The sequence below is a fragment of the Rattus norvegicus genome, chromosome 20 (genome assembly GCF_036323735.1).
Source record: "Rattus norvegicus strain BN/NHsdMcwi chromosome 20, GRCr8, whole genome shotgun sequence".
Classification (NCBI taxonomy): domain Eukaryota; kingdom Metazoa; phylum Chordata; class Mammalia; order Rodentia; family Muridae; genus Rattus; species Rattus norvegicus.
This window is the reverse complement of record NC_086038.1, coordinates 5,417,919-5,438,960: the sequence shown is the minus strand read 5'-3', so window position 1 is coordinate 5,438,960 and position 21,042 is coordinate 5,417,919. Positions and strand designations below refer to the sequence as shown.

General features: G+C 52.6%; 1 long non-coding RNA gene across 2 annotated transcripts; it reads right to left on the bottom strand.

Annotated features, from left to right (window-relative positions):
• Positions 1–7,354: 7,354 nt before the first annotated feature.
• LOC120098856 (uncharacterized) lies at positions 7,355–20,747 on the bottom strand. Of its 2 annotated transcripts, XR_005497506.2 has the most exons (4): positions 12,444–20,747; positions 11,907–12,082; positions 11,341–11,512; positions 7,355–8,384 (listed from the first exon to the last, which is right to left on the bottom strand). It is a non-coding gene; the product is annotated as an uncharacterized LOC120098856 (long non-coding RNA). The 2 variants fall into 2 exon arrangements; XR_010060764.1 differs by having other exon boundaries at positions 7,355–11,512.
• Positions 20,748–21,042: the final 295 nt, after the last annotated feature.

Here is a 21,042-nt window from a genome sequence, read left to right as displayed (position 1 = left end):
AGTGGAGGGGATCTCACCGACCTGTGACTTGCCGTTCTTGCAGAGGACCCTGTTCCGGTCCCAGCACCCTCTTGGTGGCTCACAACTGTCTGTAACTCCACTTCCAGGGGATCTGACGCCCTCTTCTGACCCTCACAGGCAGTACATGGGCACAGTGTGCATACACACAGATAATAGAAAACACCCGTAGACAAGATTCAAAGAATCAATAGATTTTAGGAAGCACCTTCCAGTCTGCGCCTGGTGGCAAATAGTTTGGTCTGTTCAAGCCTGGTGTGACTTGGGCAGAACCACGGACGGGAGGGTTGGGGAGCGTCTATGAAGTGGAAACTTAAGGGTTCTCTGGGAAGTCAGTGGTGCTTGCTGAGGCAAACACGTGAAGGAGTGTTTTGTTAGAGTGGACACAGGTGTGAAAGGTTCAGGTAGATTCGTGCAGGGACATTTCCCTGAAGCAGACACAGGACGAAAGATGTTTTGCTAAAGCAAGCACGTGAAAGGACACGGGACGAAGGAATCTTTGCTAACGACGTGCATGCATAGTTGAGCTGCATTTGTGAGGACTCCATAGAGAGAAACGCAGCAAAAACCTTTGGGTGGTATGCTGCAGTTTCTTGCCGCTTCCGTGGGCTCGGGCTGATTGGGTGCTGAGGCAAGGCCCGTGGTGGACACGCGATGTTTGGAGGGTGTAAATAGGACTCCACAGAGTGACCGAGATAGAGCTTGGCTTGCTGCTACAGCTCGATGTGCAACGCTTCTGGGTCTGTCTTACACAGCTTGGTCTGAGGCTACTTTCAAAAGCCAAGCAGGTCCCCTTCCTCCTGTTGACTTAGGACATATGCCTGCTCATTCCTGGCCACCAGGAGGACATTCCAACAGGCGAGACTCCGTTGGACCCTTGCTGATGTTGAATCTACCCTTGCGTCCCTGTCTCGCTCACGGGTCCCTTCTCCCTGTAGGTCCCTTATGACCTCTGTTCTGCTAGACTCTCTCTAGGCTTGCCTGAAATCAACCTCGAAGACAGCCCGAGAGGTGCATTTCCATGGCGATTCTGTTTCCAACAAGTTTTAACAGACGAGGGAAGACCCGCCCCGATGGCACCAGCCCATGGGGCCTGAAGAAAGAGGAGAAAGCAAGCTAAATACCAGCATCCACCAGTCAGGTGACCAGCTATGTCATGTGACCAGCTGGCTGTGGTGTCTCGTGACCTGCTGCCTCACACTCCTGCCTTCATGACTTCCCTACCAAGAAGGACTGTATCCCATGGATCTGTGAGCTAGAATGAACCCTTTCTCCTTCAAGTCGCATCTGTCAGACAGTCTGTCATGGCAATGAGACACGTAAGTCAGACAGACACTTAGTGTGGCGCTGTTAGTAGACGCCCCTCGGTTTCCCAAAGCTTGGCTTGTGGTCCTGTGGTTAGGAACCTTGTGTGTGGTTAGGAACCTTGAACCAAGCAGAAACCTCTGCTGCATTGAAGCCAAGGGCACGGAGGTTGGCCCGGACTGCAGGCTAAACCTACCCTACCTCCAGCCCAGTTGTAGGCGAAATCACTCCTGGCACATTTCGTCTCACTCTCTGTTTTCCAAACCAGCAAACAGAGTCGGACTGCAGTGGCTAGCGCTTTAGCGCTTGCAGGACCAAAGCAATTGGCGGGGGGTCAGGCACTGCTAGAGGGGCAGTCCTGGAGTGGCAGTGCCACTGTGACAAATTCGCTGTCCCACACTGGCCAACCCACCGGTCAGAACTGACATAAAGACATTTCTGTGGTTCGGTGGTGACACTCGGTTTCCTGGTCCCTAGGGGTAGGAGGAGGTCATTTCTAGTTTACAGTAATGTAGTTTTAAGGGTCACACCTGGCTTCTTGACTCTTCCTGATAGGCCATGGTCCTGTGGTTGGGAAAGCCTGTGAGTTTTCTTTCCCCGGCAATGGCTTCTATTTCCTCGGACAGCAAGAGTAACTTCATGTTCTGGATGTCACTGTATAGGCTCAGCCCTGGGTCTGCCACTGCCTGGGCCAGGAGTCCCCAGGTGACAGGGGTACAGGCTCATCAGTACACACCAAGCCAGATCTGCCGTGTTATTTCCTCACGGGCCACTGTAGCCTTCTGTCTCTGGTGACAACCAAGCCTCCACGTGGTAAAGACTCCTTCCCCAGGCCCCGTGGCTCAGGGCTTGCCCAAGGCTGGCTGATACTTTTTGCAAAGCCACCCATGGTCTGAGACTCTCCTGGCCTGGGCTTTCATTCAGTTCCTTCCACCCCCCCACCCCCACCAACCCCCGTCTCTCCGCCCTTCACAGTGTCCAGGCCTGGTGGTGAAAGATGGGCTCACTCCCAGCTTCTACCGTATCCGTGCTCCCCACCCCACAGACCCCTGGTGTCTTCTGCAGGGCCACCTCACCGCACGCGTGCACTGCATCTTTCTCGCTCACATAGCTAGCCTTTAAGAGCAAAGGTGACATGCGCGTGGTCGTCACTGCTGGTGTCCTCTAAGCGAGGTGGAATGGGGATGGCCTCTTGATGGGCACGCCTTGCAGACCCTTCAGCAGCCCTGGCTCTGGCTACTTTAGCTTTATTTAGTCACAGTGCCAAGGACTTTCCGGTCCCTTTTTGCCAATTAGCGCAGGTCATCATTTGGTTCTGGTTCTCGTCGGAGTTTCTGCCAACCGCCTGAGAGAACACCCTGAACATGGAATCTCCTGTTGCTACACCGTTACCCATAAACAGCCAAGCTCATACTCATGTTCCCACCTGGACTGAGGCAGCTTCACGCCCATCCCATGGTCCTCCCTCCGTACACCCGTGGGTCTTAGTAATTTTTTTTTTTTTTTAATGACAAAGGGTCTCAACTGTATAGCCCTGGCTGTCCCCGACCTGGCTATGTCAACCAGGTTGGCTTTGGATTCACAGAGGTTTGCCTGCCTCTGTGGGCTGAGAATGAAGGCGTGTGCCAGCCACCACATGCAACTTGCCAATCTAAGTATAATTCTTAGTTTTCCACACTCCATGTCAGCATGTTTGCATGTGGAGCGCACTGAGCTAAGTCCAGATCCTGAGTGTTCTAGAAGACACTGTGAGTTAGTCATGAGGAAACCGAGGCGGAGTCCCAGGAGCCCGAGGGCTCAGGTTCCTCCTCGGTGGGGGGCACTGGATCTTCCCAGGCTGCGTTGTTGCAATAGGATATTAATATTTCCTGGCCTGTTCGTTTCCTCTCACAAAAGGGACCTGGTGAGGCTGCCGGTCCAGCCAACACTGCAATTCGGTAACTTCAAAACCCATCTCTAAGTTCAGTCGTGAGCAGTTTCAATTCCATGGCAATATGCAATAAAAGATTTGCTCAGCATGCCTGTGTAATGGCCCTAAATTTCACTCTGAGCCTTGGGGTGAACATTCTGATTTGAGCTTGTCATTTTCTCCTTTTAAATTATACAGTGTCCAATGGGGACAGAGTCCTCATCCTCTATAAACTGCCCCATGGCGACTGCTACTCACCCTCACTTTTGACTGTCACCTAGTCCCAAGTGACTGGAGGGTATAACACGATTATCTCACGACTGCGTGTCGTTGGCCATCGCTTCCCTGCCCAGTAACGTAAACCTGAGCCCATCATTTTTGTCACAAGAGGCTCCTGTATCCCTCAGGGTTTTGCATGAATCCTGCTCCTGGTACCAGTTTCCACATCAGGATTATTTGATTACAAGCACCAAAAAATGGCTGAGAAAGTCGGCCATGAGCAGCAGCAGGCTGGTGTGCTGGGGAGGCAGGACACAGAGTAGAAGCTAATCTATGAGGATGAATAATACAGGCTAGCATTTCCTGGCCTGTGGCTGAGCCACATGGGGGTGGCAATGTGGACTGTCCCTTCTAGGACAGGACCATGAGACACCTCAGCTCTTACCACGGGCAGACTCTGTTTCCACCAGAGATCCCGATTCTTTTTTTTTTTTTTTTTTTTTGGTTCTTTTTTTCGGAGCTGGGGACCGAACCCAGGGCCTTGCGCTTCCTAGGCAAGCGCTCTACCACTGAGCTAAATCCCCAACCCCGAGATCCTGATTCTTGAGAGCAATCGGGAGATTGAGCTGCACTAGGCCCAATTTCACAGAAAGGAGAAATCAGTGTCGACTACACCTCCGAGCCACAAGGAACAGTGGTAAGCACTCAAAACTGAAGTGTAAGTTCTGTGGACCATTTGTTCTCTCTCAGTCAGGATCCCCCCCAATCCCCACTCCCAGTTCTTTTCCCAGAGGGCTCTGGCTTCCTGCCGGCCTGGACATGGCTGTCGGCTCCTCCGAGTTGATTCCATTAGTCTCTGGTGTTCTAACAGGACCACAGCACTGATCTCAAACATTCTAATTGTTTCCTGTCTTTCTCTGTCACTGTCACTGGTTCCTGGGAGTGACCATGGAGATTCTGAGTTGGTGGAACACCCGTGACCCTGATAGACACTTTGTTCACTGATGAACAAAGGCTGGAAACCTGGCCCTGCCTCTATCCGGTCCCTCCCTCCCGGCTTCAGTCTCACTCATGCAGCACGGGGTAGCTGTGTTTCAAGATGGTCGGTGGTGGCGAATAGCTTAACCGAAGGGGTTACCAGTATCCGCAGACCCCAAGGGCTGGGAGGAGCCAAACTCGTACGTAGCCAGAGAAAACACTGGAGTCTCCATGGATGCTGGGCTCACCTTCCCTGGAGCCAACTGGCCCCCAGCACCTTCATCTTCCTACTCTCCAGGTCTCTACCTCTCTGCAGACTGAATGTCTCAGTAACTGGGGGCTGAGCTGGGTCCTCGGAGGCTCCGTTTGGAGCCTCTCGAGGGGCTGCTTCATGTGCATGCCCGTGCAAGGACAGGCAGGGATGCAGGAACGTAAAAGGCAGGTGTTGTGTGACGTCATCCCCAAATTTGGCCCTGGTCTCACCTCAGTACCTTGGGTAGTGAGAGGCCTTTGTGAGCCCCTCCTATTGGTTTTTGGCTGTGGGCATCCCTAGAAAGAGGACTTGGGTGAAGGGGCTAACCTCAGCTGAGGTAGCTCTCCAAATTGCTGGCAGTAGGAACAATCTTGAGACAGAGTATTTTCAGCAGCTGGGTTATGTCCCTCATTCGTCCTGTGGACTGGGGCAGCATGTCTCGATGTCCTATGCTTCTCATCCTAGCAGGACCTGATTGCCCTGAATGTTGGTCAGGGGTCCACTCAAATCACCCACTCAAGCTGGGCTCAGGCAGCTGCTGTGTTAGCAGGACAAGTGGCCAGCCTTTCAGTGAGAGATGGAAGGATAGAAGAGTGTGAGTGTCCTAGTGCTGAGGAGACTCGTGCTCTGCTTCTGGGAGTGGAAAATGGGACAGCCTTCAGGAGACTCTCCGATGCAGCCACATTCAGCCAAAGGCGCTGGAGATGCACACATAGCAAGACTTGCACACTGTGTTGGGGGCAGCACTACTGGGTCTCTGAACTTGGAAGCAAGATTGTCCTGTGAGGAGGTGGATGAAATAGCTGTGGTATGTCCAAACAATGGAATATTACTCTGTGCTGAAAAAGAGCTGTCAAGAGGTTCCGGTTTGCATATAAGATGTCCCCATGGACTAGTGTAGGTGAACCAGGACCCTGCTAGTGGTGCTGTTTAGGTCGTGGAACCTGAAGTAGGTCCCAGGGGACCAAGCTCCCTCTGCCATGACCTCCCTGCCATGGTGAAATGTATTCCTTGAGATTCTGTTAGGCAGACGTGGTCTCCTCTGGTTTGCTCCTTTTGGGTCTTTTATCATAGCAACAAGAAACGTATCTGATACACAAGGCGTGATAGGACACTGGGGTCTGAAAGGGCTCAGTGCCCTGGGATCCTTGAAAAGTCCAAGTCTGGAGACAATGAGAAGGTGATTGGTGACGTTGGGGCTGAATGGGGCTAAGCAAGCAGTGAGCTGGGGAATCCAGGGCAGCAATTGCTTCGAGTGCCTCAGTGGCACAGCTGTCCCGGATCGTTAGAAGGGACCCCACCGAAGTGAGACCAGGAGCAAGCAAGGGCTTTGGGTGGTGACAACATCCTACCATTAGGCTTTAGCGGTGGGGGGTGGGGTGCAGTGGATGGGTGGGTGGGCAGGAAGTATGTGGGAACCAGACCATACTTTCAGTTTTGACGTCTTACTGTTCTATTATTGTGAAGAGAGATTATGGCTAAGGCGACTTTTAAAAAAGAAAGCATTTAATTGGGGGTTTCTTTACAGTCTCAGAGGATTAGTCCGTGACCATCAAGGCAGAAAGCAGGGCAGCGGGCAGGCAGGCAGGCAGGCAGGCGTGGCATTGGAGGAGTGTCTGAGAGCTTACATCCTGATCCACAAGTTGGAAGCAGAGAAAGACCGGGTGCTGTGTGGGCTTTGGAAACCTCAAGGCTCTTCCAACAAGACCACACCCCCTAATCCTTTCCAAACAGTTCCACTAACTGGGACCAAGCATTCAAACATGAGCTTATGGGGGCCATTCTCATTCAAACCTAAGACTATTCATTTTTGCTGTGTATGTCTGTGAACACACATGGAGAACTTGTGTCTTCCTCGGGTGCTATCTTGGGGGATCTTCTTGTATATGTACATGTGTGTGTGTGTGTGTGTGTATGTGTGTGTGCCCATGCACGTGTGCACATGGAGGCCAGAGAACGTGTCTTCTTCAATTGCTTCTCAACACTAAACCTGAAACATACCGATTTCAGCTAGAATGATTAGTCAACAAGCTCCAGGGACCCACTTTCCCCCCACAAGCCCCTCACACCTCAGCAGCGCCCCCACCGGACCAGCACTGGGATTACAAGCACATACCACTATGCTCAGCCCCTTTAAAAAATGTTATGATTCTTAAACGGTGTGTATTGGTGCTTGAGTCTCTGCCCCGTGGGCACAGGTACTCAAAGATGCTAAGAGAAGGCGTCATGTTCCCGGAGCTGGATACAGACGTGGCCAACCAAAGTGGGCATTAGGAATCAAACTCTGGTGTTCTTGAAGAGCAGCAAGCACTCTCCCGCCGCCAAGGCCCCTGGCACACAAGCTTGGCTTTTCAATGTGCTAGAGGGCCAGACTCAGGTCCTCGCTTTGTGAGGCAAGTGCTTTGCCAAGTTTTCTAGCTGCTAAAATAACTAAAAATATTTTCTCTTTTTGAAATGGGGTCTGGCTATGTAGTTGAGGCTCACTTTGAACTCTTGGCAATTCTTAGTGCTGGGATCACAGATGTATACTACCCACTGTCAGTTTAAAAGTCTTTTTTACAAAAAGGGTGTGCAGGGGTGGGGGGGGGTGACTGCTACTTACAAACCTTCACAAAGTGATAGCTGTCTTAGAGTTTTTCTGCTGTGAACAGACACCATGACCAAAGCAAGTCTTATAAGGACAACATTTAATTGGGGCTGGCTTATAGGTTCAGAGGTTCAGTCCAGTATCATCGAGGCAGGAGCATGGCAGCATCCAGACAGGCATGGTGCAGGAGGAGCTGAGAGTTCTACATCCTCACCTGAAGGCTGCTAGCAGAATACTGGCTTCCAGGTGGCTGGGATGAGGGTCTTAAGGCCCACGCCCACAGGGACACATCTAGTCCCACCTCCTAACAGTGCCATTCCCTTGGCCCAGCGCAGTCACAGCACCACTGGAGCAGGTTGATCAGGGGCTCTGGCAGCAAACGCTTGTGTCTGAATCTTATCAGCTGGGAAAGCCTCAGGCAGTAATGGGAAACACCAGCAGAGGCCTTGACAAGGGCAGGTTTGCTTTGGCTGGTCCAATCAGAGGTCTAGGAATGCTATACGGTATTTCTGAATGGGATGGTGGCTCAAAGATGTCGCTAGGAACAGGGTGGTCCTTCTGTTTCCTGCTCCTTTGTGTTTGATGTCGTGGTCCCACCAGTGGCGGTCCCACCGGTGGCGTGGCGGGTGGCGCTGACTCCGCCAGGTTTGTTTGCCTGTATGAGGGAAGCTGAGGAGGGAAAGGTGGGTTTGCACTTCCCCTTGGGGAGTGACAGAGGCATTTCCTTACCCATCGGTGACTAGCAGCAGCGTGGGGACCGACCTGGGGGTGTGACTATGACTTCAGTGGCTCCTCCACTGTCCTTTACTGCCTGTCACCTGGGGCAGGTCCCCTGACCTCTTCAGCCTCTGTGCCTGGAGGAAAGATGCTCACGGTACCTCAGCTAGAGAGTCCAGGAGAGACAGGGCGTTCTCACCGGTGCGCGCTGCAGCTCTGGGCTGGCCTGTCAGTGTCACAGGCAGCGGCAGGGTCAGGTCACTAGATTTTTTCTGAAGGATTTAGGGGTCAGGGTGGGCATCAGGTGTGTGGCAGGAGTGAGGGGCTGCTGCGCCCCCTCTGGATCGGAGGGTTCCTTGTAGTGGGTGAGTGTGCCCTGTGGCAAATGCCTCACTTCCCTGTGGGGGAATCAAATAATTGATTGTGAGCAACTTTAATTCAGTTTGGTAAACAAAACCAGAAAGAGGGGACTATGTATTGCTCAGATTAAGCACAGCATTAGTGCTTAATCTCAGCTTCGTAACCCCATGCCCACCCCCACCCCCGTGGTGGTTAAATAATTCAGCAAAGGTGACTAAATTATGTGCTCTTCCCTTGGAGTCGGCCCTGGTCCATGTCGTTGGTCCACTCTGCTCGCCAAGAAGGCATTGTCCTGGGAGTGGGATCAGCTGGGGCACATAGGCTCAGACCACCTCAGCGTGCTTGGCCCACTTGTGACTGACACGCTCTCTCGAACACACATGCGCGTTACATCAGGGCTTGCAGCAAGGAGAGACTCCCCGCCCACGCAGTCCCGGACCTTCCCACATCTGTAACTTCATCTGTGCGCTGCCCCTAGCTCCTAACTACAGGCTTGGGAAGTTGGCTGCAGCTCCTTGGTCTGCCCAGACTCAGTTTCCCCATGAACGCCCTGGGCATCAGTATGGGTCTTGAAAGCCCAATGGCAAGGAAAGATGAGCCGTGGCCTCCGTGTTTGCTCCTGCTCCTGCTCCTCCTCGGGGTGAGTGGTTGCTCTTAGGGAAGAGAACTTGGCTGTGGTCTGTTTCCCCAGGTGTCTGAGCTGCTGGACACCCAGGCTCCGCTCCATGTCTGTGTATAAGCAAATCGTTCTGCCTGGGTTTCTTCTGCTAATCTGAATCCAGCCAAGGCAGTTGACTCACAGCTGGACTGGATGGCCCTTGTGAAACTATAGGTGAAGTTTCCATAGGTTTCCATAGGAAGGTGCCCATAGAGAGCACCTTCCCTGGGGGAACAGGGACAGTGAGGCGAGGCTCCTAGTGGGAGCAGGGAGCTGAGTATGGAAGTGCCTGGTGGAGGGAACCAAACAGCCATTGGTCTTCAATAGAGGATGCCCCCCTTCAGGCTGGCACTCTCTAGAGGACTCTGTGTTAGGGCAATGGAGCATCAGGCCCAACAATTACAGACTGGGCAGACTCTTGTCATAGGCACAGCCCAAAGGGACAGGCTGCAGCCCCGGGAGAAACTTCCTAAAGTGGCAGAAGAATGAAGGGAGTAGGTCAAAGGTTGAGTGAGGCTGAAAGGCATGGGGCCTGACTTGCCCTCCTCTGCCACACCTGCCCTGCATCCCCACCCCCCACCCCACGCCTGGTGCTGGCTCCTCGCAGTTGCCACTGCTGACATCACAGCAACCTGTGTGGGGGTGGGGCACGCCAGCTGGCACTGCCTTGCTAATAAAGGCAGGTTACTGCTCAGCACTCCTGATGGGACTATTAATAGTCCCAGGAAGATTAAGTCCCACCTCTGACAGGTCTAATAGAACCAAGATGGTGGGATGGATCAGGCTGCCAAGGGGTCTCCTGGACTCCAGTCTCCTGGTCTCCAGACTCCACCAGAGAGAATGGGCGTGGGGGTTGACTGGAAGAGGAGAGGAAAGAGGAGGGGAGAGGGGGTAAACAGGGTGCCAGGAAGTTGGCTTTCTGTCATGCAGAGGTCTCCTGGCACAGGCAGAGGGAGGCAAGACGGGGAGCCTGCCCCCAGGAGCCTCCTGTGGCTGTGGATGCTAGCCTTGGACCCCGGCCAGTGTCCACAGGTAGTTTCCCTGAGTGACCAGGTCAGTGAAAGTGGCAGGGAGGGACCTGAGGACAAGATAAGCTTTGGCAGCAGAGGGGCTGGGGCAACACAAACTTTAAAGCCACAGTGGCGGGGCTGGGGATTTAGCTCAGTGGTAGAGCGCTTACCTAGGAAGCACAAGGCCCTGGGTTCGGTCCCCAGCTCCGAAAAAAAAAGAACCAAAAAAAAAAAAAAAAAGTGAAAAAAAATGTGAAAAAAAAATAAAGCCACAGTGGCCCCCGGGGTCCAACCGAGTCTCTGCCCCTCGAACTTCACAGGCTGCCCCCGTGGTCATACTACATACACTGCACATGTCACACACCAGCACGCTCCAGTACCCCACAAAGGTGCCCAGAACTCGCCCTGTTTTGGAGTGTGTGTGCTGGTCACATAAGCTCTGTGGCTAGGTTGCTGGCCTGTACTTGGTACTTCTGTGTATGGATGAGGTGATTAGGGGCTGGGAGTCAGAGTAGTCCAGGAGAGGGCCTGTCCCCAGACCCAGGTAGGACCGGAGGACTGGCGCTTCCTGCCTTGCACTACCTGGTAAGGGAGAGGGACAGCGGATGCCTTCTGTCACCAGAGGTGATGGCTAAGTAAAGGCCATCCAAAAATACTTCTGAGTGGAGACTTGGAGTTTAGGGTTGCGGAGGTGGAGTGGTGGTGTGGGGGATCCCTGGGGGGGGCATAGGAGCCTACGCCCCTCCCCACACCTAGCCCCGTGTGGCTATGCCTAGGTTACACCCAGGAAGAGTAGAACTCCTAGACAATCTATGCCAGGGCCAGACACCAAGGAGACAGCCCTGGTCCTGGTCCAAGCCTTGGCTCTAGAATCCTGGTAGAGGCTTTTGCTGCCTGTGGGAATCATCATGAGGCAGCCGCTGAACCCTGTTTAGTGAGCTGCCCAGTGTGGTGAAATATAACACAGTGAGCAGGGCCCAGGCCAAGGTGTCCTCAAAAATCACGCCATGCAACAAATATGGGTCTAAGGGGGGTTATTTGGGGAAGGCTGAGGACCTGGAGAAGGGATAGAGGCAGAGGGACAAGAGAAGGGCCAAGAGGGCAGAAAGTGGGAAGAGACCAACCGGGAATCCGTGGGAGCAGAAAACTGGGGTGGGAGCCATCTTTTTTTAAATGCCATGAAACAGATTCTCCTCCAATTTATTTATTCACTTTACAGCTAAACATCAGCCCTTCCTCTCCTCCCAGTTCACCCTCACATAAGTCTTTCCCCATCCCCCGTCGAAGGAGAAGCCCCCCTCTGGGTGTCAACCCCCATTTCCTCACCCTGTACATCAAGTTGCTGTGGGACTAGACACATCCTCATCGAGGTCAGACAAGGTTGTCCATTTAGGGGTGCGGGACCCACAGGCTGCCAGGTAGGCATTAGGCTCAGGGATGGCCCCGGCTCCAGTTGGTAGAGGGACCCGCCTGAAGACCTACTGAGCAGTCCTTTGATCTGGAAAAAGTGATGACATAAGCTGTTGCTAGGTCCGCTGGGGGAAGCCTAGTGTGACCACCCATAGGCTAACACCTGGGCCTTCTCACCCCGTGTCATTTGGCCTTCCTGTGTGGCACAGTTCTCAGAGCTTCCTGCCACAGGGGATTAACTGGCTCCCGTTTCATAGTCACAGGGACATTTACCCAGCACCCCTGAGGCTGAAAGTTGTTAGGCAAGCTAGCCCCACTTTAGGCTGCTGCCTTGGCTGGGTGGGTGGATGCCTGGCATTTGTGTCCCACAGAGTCCTCACATTTACCCCACACAGCACAGTGCAGACCCTGTCATCCCCGAGGCCATGTTATCTCTAGGCCCATGCTTCAGGTCCTCTCGGGAGTCTCATCACAGATCTTACCAGTCTTCTCTGAGTCCTCTCGCAACTACTGTGTGGGACCTCAGGTGTGAATTCGGCGGCTGCGGTGGCTGCCACAGGGGCTGCTGCTGCTCCCAGCACACCCCAGACTCCTTCCTGTTCACTTCCTGGCTGACCACTTCCCCATCTGTGAGGTCTCCGCTTGACTGTCACTTTGCCTGAGATATAAAATTGGAGAGAGGGGCCTTTAGAAAACTGTGTGGGTGGGCTTTCGTTATTTGTTTCGACATTTTTCTTTTGATTTTCCGTTGGGTTTTGTAAGAGGATCTTATGTTGTAGCCCAGGCTGACCCTTTAGCTCCCAATTCTCCTGCCTTCCTTCCCCAAGTGATGGGAATACAGGTGTGTGTCATGTTGCCTGGTCATGTGGTCATTTTAAAATGACCACATTTCAAATACAGTGTATAATGAGTATTTCTTTCCTGGGCATCCATCCCTCCCAGAGAGGCGAGGATGCATGTCCCCTCCCCGCATGCTCACCAGACTCATCTGTTTATCCATCCGATACTGGGGCACTTACCTCTGTGGTGGTTCCCCGGCGTCAAGAGGGAGCTGTGTACTTTCAGCTCCCGTGGGCATCCACCAAGGGGTGGGATTACTCAGCCTGTGACCCTCTGGAGCTTCCAGACCTCTCTCCCAGAGGCCTTGACAAACTCCATCCGAGACGTGAGGTTCAGATCCTTCTACTTCACCAGCCCTAGAAGTTTTGAGATTGCCCATCCCAGTGTAAGGTGGCATCTCACTGAGGCTTTGATTTCACTCCCCTGGGGGCTAATGATGCTTCACAGCCAATCAGACTCTTACTGCGTTTAGATTCGGAAGGCATTTCTGTTCATATCATTTGTCTTGTCTTTTCCGAGTCCTCAGAGTCCTTTGTATCAGACAGAGTCTACTACCGAGATGTGCAATTTGCAGAGAGTGTCGCCTTTTCTGCACGTTGCCGTGGAGTTCTTGAATCTTTGAAGCACACGTCTTTAATTGCCACACCGCTGGCTTTGTCTCTTCGATGCTAGTGCCATTGTGCATCCCCACGACTGAGAGAGATTCCATCGCTAGATCTGAGGCTGTCAGTCAGCTTCCAGCCATGACAACAAATACCCACTACAGCCGACTTAGAAAAAGTTTCCCAAGTCGGGTGCGATGGTACAATTCTGTAATCCCAGCACTCAGGAAATAAAGGCAGGGGAGTAAGAAGTTCAAGGCTTGTTTTTACTGAACCAGAACGGATCAAATTTTATTTGTACACCTATTGAGGCTGGAACCTCCAGGTAGATGGGTGTGTTGTTTTAGAGCTCCGTTGGGTTGGACAATTCATCATAGGTGGGAGCATGCTGCCGTGAGAAACGATTCCCTCATGACTTTCCCAGAAGTGAGAAAGAGACTGGAGTCTCACACTGCCCTGGAGAGAACACCACAGTGACTCAGAGGACTTCCCCAGGCTCATCTCTCTTAAGAGCACCAGGACTAGAGAGGCAAGCTGGGACCAAGCGTTTAACACATTGACCTTTGAAGGACCTGCCAGGAGGAACAACAGACAGCACGGAGACTTCCCGTAGTTTTCTACCTTTGGCTCTCCCGTCTGTCTTTAGCCTTTCCCCCCTCCATTTAACCAGTACTGAGGATTGAACCACTTGGATTTGGCAAGTGCTTTACCACCAAGCTATATCCCTGTCTGACCTGCGAGCTAATTTCTGCATATGGTATGACTGGTTGTCAACTGAGTTTGATGGTTTTTGAGTTTCCAGGAAGTGAAACATGTTCCACTGTCCTCGTGTATGTTGCTTCCTGTCTTTATGCAGGACCTGGGGAAATAGGCTGCCAGTGTGTGCTGGCAAGAGAGAGCCTGGGCTGTCTAATCACTGTATAAGGCTTGGGATGTTTTCTTTCCCTGGCTCAGCCTCAGTTTCTATAGTGACAATGTTGGCATCTTGTAACAATGTTTTTGTTTTAGTCCCAGGTGTGGGATGTGGGGCCGCTTCAGACAGTCCACAGCAGCTGACTGTGATTTGCCTCGTGCTCTAGCAGGGGTGTGATTTTGCCAGCTACAAATGAGTTTCTGCAAGTGTGTGACCTTTGGAATTCTGGAGACCTTCTAGAGATAAATGCCCTGAGAGGCAGGGTGAGTGGGTGGTGGCTTGTTGGATGGCCACTGTTGGTTGTTGTGGTTTGTAAGTAGCTGTGCACAAAGAAGAACCAACAACAAGAAGAAATGAGCTCTCCCAATGGTGAAGATCAGACTTGCCCCAGGGAGTTCAACGCTCCTAATCAGCAGGAGTCAGTCTAGTGATAGCCCTTTTCCTTTCTGGCCTTTTCTCTCTCCTATCTACTGTTAGGAGGTTGAAAGGGTGGAAAAAGGAAGAACCCACAAAGTAGCAAACACTGCTACAAGTTTCCTCACTTACTGTAAGACAGCAGGTTACTCCCAGGACTCTGCATAGTTCTTTATCTATGTTCAGTTCTCGTCATGGGAAATATGTCTGTCAATGTCCATATTACACACACACACACACACCACAGTCATCCTCCGTGAATACATCTGTATAGCTATGACTCACTGCGCCTCAAGTTCCTGATTCAGCCATTTAGCGCAACAATCCCAGACACTTGGATTTCATCCCCTGGCAAAAACCCTCTAAAAGATATTTTCGGGACTCACATAGGGTTGCCAATGTTTTATTTTGTCAAATAGGACATTCAAAATAGCAAGCCTAGCCACCTGTTGTAAGTACTGAGTGACATAAAAAGGGTGTAAGAAGGACAAGGACCGCACGCTGAGCTGCCCTCATTCTCAGATGAGGGGGAGTGGACGGCTTCTCTTCTTACTATGCTCAGAAATGGCTGCTGCCTCTTGTGGCTTATCTCTGATAAAATGCAAATTTCGTCAAGAGCAACCCCAGTGGGCCGCACAGGAGTGGGGATGGGTAGGTGGGGGACAGGCAGGAGCAGCTTGGGGAAGGACTTGGCATGGTTGCTCAGAGCACCAGAGCTCTGGTAGTCTGCCTCACCCGGCAGGACCTGTGCCCAGGTGGTAGCATCTTGGCAGAGTACTTGAGCACCCCTGTGTTTCCCCAAACAAAAAGCACCGGGGATCTAGCTGCCTCCCTTTGCAGCCGAGTCCTCTCCAGGCCAGCCGCCTTCTGTGTGCAGCCACTCCAGTTTACACGTGTGCCTGGAGCTGTGAGAAATACTGTGTCCACCTCAGATATACCCCAAGGCCGTGAGGAATATTGGGTCCACCTGAACTGTGTGCCCTCAAGTCTGAGAAATACTGTGCTCCCCAAGTCTATTTGGGTCACAGGACACTTGGCATTGGTGGGTCGTTCTGTCTGGACTGTCAAGAGCTGCATTTAAGGAGAGAGGCCCTCCCCACTGCATTTCACCACCCATTCTCCCAGAGTCTGGGCATGCACTGTGCTACTGTTCCTTTAAAAAGCACTTCTGTGCTTCTGGGGGGAACCAATCAGAAAGCAGAGGGAGAAGTGTGACCGCTAGCTGTGCCAATAAAGTAAGAGTCTGTTGGAACCTTCCAAGAACCAGAACCTCCTTGGGCAAGCCTATTTAAAGAGACAGTGTTGTGTAGTTAGGCCTCTGCCGTGGAGTGTCCGTTCGGAAGCCGTAAACTGACCAGGACCCTCAGGTTCTGCTGGCTCCTGTCTACAACATGGGAATTTGCTCAAAAAGATGAGTGATTTAGCTGACTAATTGGGCTTTTGTTTGCATTTTAAATCATGCTCTTTTGCTAAACTAATGGACCCCCTATTTATAGATGACTCCAGCACAAAGTGACTACTAATTACTACAATTAATATCACGTTAAGGGCTTGCCAACCAACCTCACAGCAACTTGTGTCGCCTACTCATTTTCAATTAAGGCACACTGATGGGGGGAATACTGGTTATTAAGATGGACCCTGGGGTGTAATTACTGCTCACAAGGTCATTAAGCTGCTCCCCTGCAGGGTTGGCCCACGGTGCCCAGGGTTTGGGAGCTGGTTTCCATGTTCTACCTGGAAGCCACAAAGGCTCAGAGCCCCAGGCTGTCCACAGATAGTGAACCTGGCCCCCAAGCTGCTAGAGAAGGAGCAGATAAAGGCAGGCTGTCAAGGACAGGAGGTTCAGGGATAGGCAGAAGCACACACAAGCAAGGCTGTGGCAGTGAGGGGCTGAGGGAGATAGTCCTTTCTTTAAAACCACCATTGTGGCAAAGACTGCAGAGCTGGCCGACCACAGCCTCTTTGGGCCGTGGTAGCAGCATGTGGAGCCTCCTCTGAGAGGCAGTCACAGAAGAAACTGTTCAATGAGAATCTGAGAGGAGACAGCTGCAGGGTGCACACGACAGCATCCCACGCGACAGAGGGCCTTGACCCAGAAGCCTGGGGCACGCCTGGAAGGTGGGCTGGGGATACCCTCTGCTGATGGTCTCATTTCCTCAGAGCACCTTCTTAGCCACCATTATCCCACCCCATTTTGCAGCTCAGGGACGCACCTCAGGGGGTACTGGGTTCTGAAGAGCTAGAAAGCAGGATAAAGGGTGCTCTTGAGTTTCCAGAGGACACCTGGGGGTGAGCGGGGAGCAGGGAGCGCAGGGATTATTCGGTGGAAACTGAGGTCATAGCCGTGAGAGGCAAATATCTACACAGTACAGTGTAAGCAAAGACTGATGATGCACTATTCACCAACACAGGAGATGTAAGGATTGGTCAGTGCTAAACCTGAAAATCCTGAGGAGAAAAGACAAACTCCACAACTGTCCAGGTATGACAAGGTGTGTTTTGGGGTGAACCTTGGACTCTCACCCTGATTCAGCCCACTGACTCAAGGGACCCCATTGGCCTCTTGAGGTCCCTTTTATAGGAGAGATAAGGTGTTCACAAGGTAGGGAGAGTCATCTGTTTTACATCGTTTGACAGATACCGGGAAAGGGAAGGGACAGGGTCATTATATCCAGTGAACAGGGTCCCAAGTTCAGTGTAGGTAGGAAATTATGTTTTGTTTTTCATATCAGGTCTAAGGAATGGAACTTTGATTACAAACAGAAACGTCAACTTGCAAGGACCTAACATAGGACAAGTAGGGACTTACTCTAACTACAAACAGAAGTGTTAACCTGCAAAGTATATTGTTCCTATTTGAGTCTCAGACCACCGGTCTATCTGAGGGAGGAAGGGCACGGTGGGAAGCTGACAGCCAGGCAGCGCATGTAGAAATACTTTTGAAGTTGGTCAGAGTTCTCAGAAGTTCTGAACCACTCCCCCCCCCCCCACCCACACACACATACACCACACATCACACACCACACACCCTCACTTTGTTTTAGTTTCCTTTTGTCCTAGGACAAAGAATCTCTTGTACCTTGTTCCACACTTGCAAACTTGTTTGTTCAGCTAACACACTGAGCAGTTGCTACTTTGCAACCAAGACTCACAGAAAGCAGGGTTAAGAGGGGAGCCGGGATGACTCCGGAGGCCCAGGCACTCTGCACCACCAGCCTGACCCCTTTTGGTGACCTCACCCTGGTCTGCCTGCTTCCTGCTCTCATCCCTGCTCCCTGGAAAGCTACACACACACACACACACACACACACACCCCGACGACAAACACTCCCAGTGTCCTCTGCTCTCACCCTTACGTCCTTGGTCTGGATCATTGGACCCTTGTCCTTTCTAAAGAGCCGCTAGAGGCTTTAAGGGAGGGGACAACAGGGATCGCATCTCTGCATCAGGATCAAATTTGCCTGTGCCCCGCCCCACACACACCTAGAAAAAAGGGAGAAAAAAAAGAATAAAAGTGGCCGGAGAGGAAAAACGTCGGCTTCCCTTGATTCGTGGGAAAGTCCAGCACTGGTGCTAGAATGGCACTGACACCTGCTCCCTTCACGATTCTCACTGTGCAACTTCTTCCTCCCGGGGCAGCCATCGCTCGTCTGCCTCTAGCTAGGGCCGATGGGCTGGAGGAATCTGAGGGCCAGCTACTTGACACAGCCTAGGTAGGCATAGGCTCCCTACTGGCAGCCCAGCCAGAAGGGCCCATGCTGGCCTTGAAGGCTTGGCTCTAGTCCCCTTTTACCTGACAAGGCACTGCCCTAGGCTCAGAGTGGCTTCCTTTGCTTCCAGGGCCAGCAGTGGTCCCAAGAAGGCAGCATGAATTAGCAGGGTACCCTGGCAGGCCTTGGCTGGGGCAGCCAGGGGGTACTACGGCAGGTGTGAGGGGAGAGTTTGCCTTGTTGCTACCACCGAGGGGAGGGCACTGTCCAGAGAAGCATGAAAAACTCCAGCACCAGCAGTGAGGTCACATCTTTGTAGGAGGTTGAGGTTCACTGACTGACACCCAAGGCTTCTTTCCTCAGATCAGGGGCTGGGGCCAGGGGCCGGGGGCCAGGATAGGAAGTGCATTATCCTACAGGTAGTATATGTATGCGTTTGGGTCTCAGCACTTGGTAGACTGCTGGCCCGGCTGGCCAGCCTTTCTGAGTCTGTACTTTCTTTTCCTTTCCTTCAGGAGATACTGAAAACAGAATGGGGAGGGGGTAATTATAGTGTTAAGATCTGAGAGCTGGAGAAGACAGGGCACCCGCAGAGACACTGCCTGCCCCTCTGAGAAGCTGGGATCTTGGCCGACCACACAGGTGTACTTGACTGAGGACACCAGGAGGGGGCGGTGGCCTTATCCCGGGACGGCTCTGTGGGAGGGTAGGGAACCAATGGGAACAGACACGGGGAGTCATGGAGCCTCAGTGGAGAAGAGAAGGGCCTAGCAGAAAAGCAGGTCAGATCCACAGAATGACGTTAAGGAGCACAGGTGACTGCCAAGGCTGGGTGTTTGCAGAAAGGATCAGGGTTGCCCCGGGAGCTTAGATCTGGGCAGGCAACCCAGGCTGGAATGACAGGTTAAAGGTCATCTATGTCCCCTGTGCACTAAGTCCTACAGGCAGTGCTCACTTTTTATTGAGCACTTACTATGTAGCAGGTATTAGGCTCAGGATTTAAAATGGTATGTATCCATTTTTAACTGCCACCTTTCCCCCCAAAGATCCCATGAGAGGCTTGCCGCTTTCAGCTAAATATGGTAAGTGACCCCAAAAGTCCAAGTGTTAAAGGCTAGGAGCTCAGGAGAGCAAGATTGGACGGTACCATCAGACCTTTGAGAGTTAGGCCTGTGGGAGCAGCTACACACGAGGGGATGGGGAGGGGGAGGAGGGAGGGTCCTCAGAGAGAAAAAGGCAGGCCTGGTAGGACTCTCTGCTTTCTGGCTAGAGGTTAACTGCTCACTCTACCATGAGGCCCCCCCTTATACTGTGCTGCCCTTCAGAGAGGCCCAAACCAACGAGGCTGCCCAATCTTAACTTCAACTTCCAGATCCATGAGCCAAAACAAACCTCTTTGCTTCCCAAGTAGACTGTGCCCGGCTTCGTGTGACCACGCTACAGGCTCCAACACAGATGGCATTCATTTCAGAGCAGAGCTGAGAGGCTGGAGACCCTGGGAGACGGTCTGTCCCAGGCCTTGGCTGCCAGCGGTGGGGATGCCAGTCACCCACTGCTGTCACCTGCTCAAGTGGCCTGCTCAGGGTTCAGAAAGCCCTGATAGAGCTCATCTGGAAAGTGTGCAGAAGGCCCCCGGGGAGGGGCATGTAGAGTCAGGGAGCTGAATAGCCCCAAAGTGTGTGTGTCGGGGGGGGGTGTTCCAGATCTTAAGAGCCAGGAATAGCCACCCACCTGGGCTTGTCCCAGACTCCCCAGTGCCCTCTCCTCCTAGGAGACAGCCTTCTCTACCTTCAAGACTGGCATCTGTGCCTCAGTGCACCAGGATAGTGAGCCCAAGGGGGTGTGTTAGAACTGCAGATGACTATGTCCTCAGACATCAAGCCATGGTCCTGCTTCTCCTCCCTGTAGACACCAGACTGGGCCTATCTCCCTGCTTTGGCTCAGCCAGAGCAGCAGGGGACACCAGAGTCACACACTATCTACTTCTGTAGCCAACTACTGCCAAGGTTGTCTCTGAACAAATTGTATTTCCATGGTGGCTTACCCCTGTGAACGGAGCGAGTTGTCGTCCACTCAGTGGCTGTCCACTCAGTGGCCCAGAAGTAATGGGGAAGGCATAGACTGTTGGTGGCCACCATTGGAAAGAGGGTACACGGTAGGCAATAAATAAATGCTTCTTCTTCCCCAGCAACACATTCCTTCTGGGAATTCCTGGTTGCTGATAAGCTACAGTGACTAAATCTCATTTCACGTCTGTTCAAGCAAACACATTTTGTGTCTCCCAGTTTCCTTTTGGGATACTAATAGACATTAAAGACAAGGCATTGGTGCCCACAACGGGACAGGCCAAGCATCAGGGTTTAGGTGACTGGAGGAGTAGAGAGGCACATGGTTAATTTCTTCTGGCCACCCACCATGACAGCACCTAGCAGACACCACTAAGCAAATGTCACCTTGGCCAGCCTCCTGTGGGTCCCCTCTTTCTCTCTGGATCAGGCTCCTAGTTTCTCCTCCCCCTGGGCTACCGGGCCTGTCTTCTCTCCCACCTTCTCGGCCAGATCACCACTTCCATCTAATCAATAGTCTAGGGCCGAGGTTCAGCTACCCACCCAGCCGCCTCGATGGCCCGTGCCCTGGGCTGCTAGCTAGTGCTGTGAAATCCCAGTGCGAACCATAGCATACCGCGAGATCCAGCAGACCGGGAGTTGCCCGGAGCTATTGTGTCCCTTCCAGGCCTCAGAAGCCCTCTATTCCAGAGAAGAGAGCAGCTGTCAGACCTGTCTCTGTCCCGCTCCCTCCCATCCTCTACCTACCCTACCTCTGCCACACGCCCCTGCCAGCAGCGTGCACCCCGCACACCCCATACCCCACACCCCACACCCCCGAGTCTCTGCCTTCTGCTTGGGAGAGGGAGCCCTCTCAGGACCTGGCTGAGCCAGAGGCTGGCTAGGGGTCTAAATCCATCACCCCCCCTCTACCTGCCTATAACACACCCCTTGATAACCAGGCAGCTGGGCCGAAGCTCGTGCCCCTCTGCCTGACTGCTTCTCTCACACTCACATGGCTGTACCTCTTCCTCCTGGTCCAGTTCAGCATGGAGGAGACCTGCTCAAGCTCCAAGGCAGCAGCTACCTCC